The 6,209-nt window shown below is 38.3% G+C and overlaps 1 pseudogene; it reads right to left on the bottom strand.

The window, feature by feature from the left end:
* Positions 1-5,002: 5,002 nt before the first annotated feature.
* On the bottom strand, positions 5,003-5,801 carry LOC134371594 (glyceraldehyde-3-phosphate dehydrogenase-like; annotated as a pseudogene).
* Between the last annotated feature and the right edge of the window lie 408 nt (positions 5,802-6,209).

The following is a 6,209-nucleotide window of genomic DNA, read 5'->3' as shown; positions in this document are numbered from 1 at the left end:
AGATATTTTCTATACAGTCCTATATCTTCATCACCCAGTTTTTAAAACTTGTGACTTTCCAGAGATCACTGTATATGTTCATACCATATGTTATAATAATACTGTAGTAGAGCATGCTAGGGTTAATTATGGCAATTATGTGGCAACCAGTACAGCATAGGCACTAACCAGTGACAGTAAATGCCAGCTGGAGTAAGGTCCAGACAGCCCCTTGCTGTTTCAGGCATCAACCCTTTAGTTTCTGGATTGTGGAAGGTATGAGGGTCTTAAAGGGAAGAGGCTGTGAGGAAGTTGGGCAAGGTAGTGATTATTTATCAAGTATACAAAAACATTTAAATATTTTACCTCCTAGTACATCTGTATCAGTTCATACCACTGAATATCAGCCCTGGTATTATGTAATAATGTTTTTGAGAGGTTAATTTGGTTTCCGCAGCTGCTGTCAGGATCTAATTTTAAGTTTTCAAGAAAATATATTCTGAATTCTATTTGTTGTTTACAAATTTCGTTTTACTATTTAAGAAATGAACTTTGAAACACAAACTGATTTTACATCAGACACTGCCTGTAATGCTGATGATGCTATTATATTGCCACCTGTGGTATATACAAGAGATACATTTTGGTTAATAAATTTAACGTTTCTTAAGCTCTTCATCTAGCCAAATAATAACTGAGTGTCTACATGGACTTTTCAGCATAACTTTTACTTCTTATGTTCTAAAAATGAAGCATATATTTAGCAATTTGAGATTTTCAAACCCCAGGGTTCACTCTAACTTATGGAATTCTTTCTAAATAAATAAAGCAAATATAAGGCCATGGTAGAGAAGGCTCAGTCCAATGCAGAGATGATCAGCAAAGAACTTGTGAGACTTGCCACATTCTCCCACCTTCCTTCAGGACTACATGTCTAATATTTGACAACTGGCCTTGTCTAGACCTGCGCCGTCCAACACAGCACCCACTAGCCACACATGGGGATTTAAGTTTAAATTTAAATTAGATAAAATTAAATAAAATTAAAAGCATAGTTCCTTAGTCACACTAGCCATATTTCAAGTGTTCAATAGCAACATAAGGTTAGTGGCTAAAATATCTGACAGCACAAATACACTTCTCTTTCATTGCAGAAAGTTCTATTGGACAATCCTATTCCAGAAGTTTATTACATCTTATTTTAATTTCTCTTAATAAAGATAAGAATGTTTCATCTTTTTGTCTCCAGAGAAAAGAGAAACAACTTGTTTTATAATTTAAATATTATTTTTAGATTTCTAAGTAATAATAATCTATTATTTTTGATTATTGTCGTGTTTTTTACTTGTATGCTTTTAAGCAAGCAATTCTATAAAAGAACCACCGTGGGTTCTTTTATTCCAACACACTGTGATATATCTCAAAATTCAAACCTTTATGTGCCTTTTTTAAATTTTAAATTTGAAAACTGCATATAATTCTGTAATATGGATTTACTATTGAATCTGTGATGTCATGGCTCTAGATATTTTCTTTAGATCATTTTCTATTAAGTATAAAACATTGACTTTTTAACCACCCTCCATCCTTATCCTCCTCCCCCAACTAAAGATATGTCTTAATTCTTGTTAGCAGTATATATGTGTTATTCTGGATGAAAAGTAATACTCAGGTAATTGTCTTACGTTGCCGAAACGCAGACTTACCTAGAACAAGGAAAAGACTTTTGGACTAAATTTAAGGTTCCTTCCACTGTAGAAAACTTCCACTTTACTTGCACTTCCTTCCACTTCAAGAAAACTGGTTTGCATGAGAAGACACCTCTAACATTCTCATAGACAGTAACCTGAATGCTGAATATAATTTGGTTTTGCCTCAGTGATTTTTGACTAGACTATAGTACATTACACCAATCAGATAAAAAGTAGGGAGAAAAATCCACCCACTGATGTACATGATGCCAAGTGCAGGTAAGATCAGTTGTTTTATTGGATTGATGGGCTCTTTTGGCAGCATCTATCTATGGATGAAAAGATGTAACTTGGAAAGTAGCCACATCTTAGTTTTCCCATTTGTATCAACAGACAACACAAGTGACAAGAGAGTCCTCCTGTCTTTTGCAGTGACTTTTTCAGAGCCCTCTAGTTCTATCACCTGCCATAGAAGGAGGTGCCTTTTATGGAAAGTTTCCAGGGTATGAACTCAATCCATATGTCCTTAGACTTTTGCAAACAGGAGTGCAGATTAGGGTGCTTTTTCCTAGTTTTGCGCTTGGCTCCAAAGGGGGGTGTGCTGGCATTGGACTTGAGAACGCTATTGAAAGAACATTTCTTCCAAGTTGGTTGGCATTCAGTATGCTTGTATTGTATTGATACAGTATTTGCATTGGCACCATGACTGCTATCCTTCTCATTTTTAAAATGTCAACATTAAGGGAGAAAATTTTTGTTTATTTTTGCAGTGTTCAAGGAAAAAAATAAAAAATTCTTGATGCTTACAAACTACAGGATTCAGTATGCCAGGGAAAATTCCTTAGACTAATTTCTCCTTGAAAATATTTAGTTTTAATTTAAAAAATAAAAGTTACAGATCTTTAATGTTTGCTGTTTAAAATAAAGATGGAGAGGTAGGAAAGAAATTATATCAGTTCTACTGTCTCAGTTTCTGGAAGGTAACTAGTCTAGATATCCAGCCTTTTAAATTTTGTTTTATTTTGTTTTGTTTGTGACTTTTTAAAAAATTCTGTCTTAAAATCTTTTTTTTTTGAATTGCCAGAAAATCTTTATTTTAATCCTTCAGTTTTCTTTTCAAGCCAAGGATCATAGCCTAGCCATACTGCTCTTGAAATACATCCACCACGGGTATCATCAAGTCTGTTTTTAGTATGATTGTGTTGACAGATAATGGTGAAGACAACTATTTAATCAGGTTTTCCCATGTTTTGAAAAGCAGATCAATTCAGCTTGTGAAAACACAAAGGATAAACCATTGCCAACATATGTATGTCAACAAATCAATTGCCAAATTCTGATGATCTCTTCTGCTGGAATTCTTACCTACATATCAGCTTTCTGTTCTGAAGTTGACTTTTTCCTGGCCCATTGTAACAACATACTAAATATTCTTCCTGACTAGGTTTCTATACTATTTGTCTATGAGATTCATATGCCTAAAATTTATTTCTAGTCATATAGCAACGTGCGTCCCTGTCTAAAACGTGAAATGGTTAAGTATTGTGCCTATATCTTAGTCTGGAGGTTAGATTCAAAGCTCCCCATGATCTGGCCTCAAATAGATTTTCCTGTCTTAGCTCTCCCTGCTCCACGAGGGCAGGCGTGTGTTTTATCCAGCGTTATTTTCCCAGTGCCATGAGCATTGTTTGGCACTCTGGTGGTGCTCAGGAAAATTTTTTGAAGTTTCCTACCCTACCTATAGCTGTTGATTGAACAAGACCCCAGCAGCCTCCCCACTCCCACTCCCATATCTTTGCTTACCTTGTTCCCCTTACCTAAAATGCCTTCTTTCCCTTCATCTCCTCTTTATACCTTCCAACTCACTCATTTAAGACCCACTTCAAATGTTTCCTTTTCCAGAAATCTCTGATTTTGAAAACTGAATGTGGCCTCTTCTCTGAATCTATGAAATCCCAATCCTCTTTAGAATATTTATAGCACATATTACATTCTGCATTATGTTATACTTTTTTGTCAACTTGTCGTAATTACCCTGCTAGATTCGAAGTTCCTTTGGGACTAGAAATTTAGAAATTGTTTTATAATCATTTTTGCTTTACCCACAGTGTCTAATATAATATTATTAATCAGGCAGTAAGCAAACTCTGTCCCATTTTGATCATTATTTGTGTAAGAGGCTTATTATGCAATAGATAACTTTGAAAAATCATTCAAAAGAAATCCTGCTTTATGTGCTTAAACAGTATCTTTCAAATTTTTTTTTCCCTCACATTGCAATGTTTCTGGTTTAATAATTCCTTAAATAAAGCTCCTTATAAGCATATTAAATCAAATAAATTATATTAGATGAACCAAAATGAAAAATAGTTTTCCATATAAAAATGTATTAAATTCAATTTAAGAAAATATCTACACCCAATTAATTTCTTATAATACAGGTAGAGATCTCAGTTTATCATTGATTGTTTCTTGCTAGAAAATGGTATTCCTCCTCCAGTCACTCAAAGTCAGGATCTAATTTATCTCCTTATCCTCCTATTGTGTTTACCCATCTTTCACTTAACACCAAATATATAAAGCCATGAGTGATTGTGTAACACACAGCCCTTATGGGTAAGAACTCAGGTGCTATACTCAGGTGGAATTGGATTGAAATACTGATTCTGTTACATCCTGTCTGCATGACTTTGGACACATTACTTAATTTGTAAGAGTTTTAGAAGTGGGGATAAGAGTACCTAAGGTAGTATATGTAAGACACTTAGCCCTGTACCTGGCAGGGAGTATTCAATAAATAGTAATTAATTGTTATTATATGCATAAATTTGAGTTTGCAGCAAGGAGGAAAGAACATTCCAGTTTAGGAACCATAAGGAATAGATTTTTATTTTTTATTTTTTATTTTTTTATTTTTGGCTGTGTACAATGGACTTTACTGAGGGTACATGACAAGGTAGGGCTCCCTAGGCTCCTCCTCTTCTTTAGGGGGTCTAGGATGGAAACTGTGCCAAGGAGGGGACATTCTCAGTATGCTGGGGGACTGGGTTGGGACAAGGACTCCTCAGCAGCTGAGGGCCTCTCTCTTCCTCTTGTGTTCTCTCTGGGGCTGGTGATCCTGGGGGCTCTTAGTCCTCTTACTCCTTGGAGGCTCTTACTCCTTATGGTCCACCACCCTGCTGCTATAGCCATATTCATTGTCATGCCAAGAAATGAGCTTGACAAAGTGGTCATTGAGGGCAATGCTAGCCCCAGCATTAGAGGTGGAAGAGTGCATGTCACTGTTAAAGTCGGTGGAGACAACATAGTCCAAGTGTAGCCCAGGATGCCCTTTAGGGGCCCTTCAATGCCTTCTTCACCACCTCTTTGATGTCTTCATGTTTGGCAGCTTTCTCCAGATGGCAGGTCAGATCCATGACCGACACATTGGCAGTGGGGACATAGAAGGCCTTGCCAGCGAGCTTCCCATTCAGCTGAGGGATGACCTTGCCCACAGCCTTGGCAGCACCAATATACCCAGGGACGATGTCTGGATAACCCCATGTATGATGCACCAGTTTCCCTGAGGGGCCATCCACCATCTTCTGGGTGGCAGTGACAGCATGGACTGTGGTCATGAATCCCTCCACAGTGCCAAAGTTGTCATGGATGACCTTGGCTGGAGGTGCTAAGCAGTTGATGGTGCAAGAAGCATTGCTGACGATCATGTGGGTGTTTTGATAGGTCTTATGGTTCACACCCATCACGAACATGGGGCATCAGCAGAAGGGGCAGAGATGATGACCCTTTTGACTCCACCCTTCAAGTGAGCCCCAGTCTTCTCCAAGGTCGTGAAGACACCAGTGGACTCCATGACACACTCAGCACCAGCATCACCTCACTTGATGTTGGTGGGATCTCACTCCTGGAAGATGGTGATGGTCTTCCCACTGATGACAAGTTTCCCGTTCTCTGCCTTGACTGTGCCGTGGAGCTTGCCATGGGTGGAATCATACTGGAACATTCAGACCATGTAGTTAAGGTCAATGAAGGGGTCACTGATGGTGGCAATATCCACTTTGCCAGAGTTAAAAGCAGCCCTGGTGACCAGGCTCCCAATATGGCCAATCCATTTACTCCTACCTTCACCATGTGTCTCAGGGACATGGCTAGCACTGCGTGAGAGGATGTGGCTGTCTCAAATGGGGAGGAGCAAAAGGCCAGGAACAGAAATTGAAGTGACCAGAAGGTGAATAGGATTGAAAGGGTCTTTAGATAACCTGACAATAGAATCATGTGGAGATTGAAAAAGGGAGCAAACAGAGGGACAAACCAGAATATCACACTAAGAAATTTGTATTTGTTTCAATAAGTAAGAGAGACCTGATAGAGGACCCTGAAGGGGGTGGCAGACTCTATTAAAAGTGATGTACTAGGGGTAGCATTGTAAAGGCAGCATGCTGAAGAGTCTGAAGTAGGGAAAGACTGAGGCTGGGAAGCTCCAAAAGGTGTGACAATAATTCAGCCAGTTGACAATGAAGGTATTGACCTTGGCAATGG

Source organism: Cynocephalus volans, chromosome 3 (genome assembly GCF_027409185.1).
Source record: "Cynocephalus volans isolate mCynVol1 chromosome 3, mCynVol1.pri, whole genome shotgun sequence".
In the NCBI taxonomy this organism is placed as follows: domain Eukaryota; kingdom Metazoa; phylum Chordata; class Mammalia; order Dermoptera; family Cynocephalidae; genus Cynocephalus; species Cynocephalus volans.
This window is presented reverse-complemented; position numbering and strand designations above follow the sequence as displayed.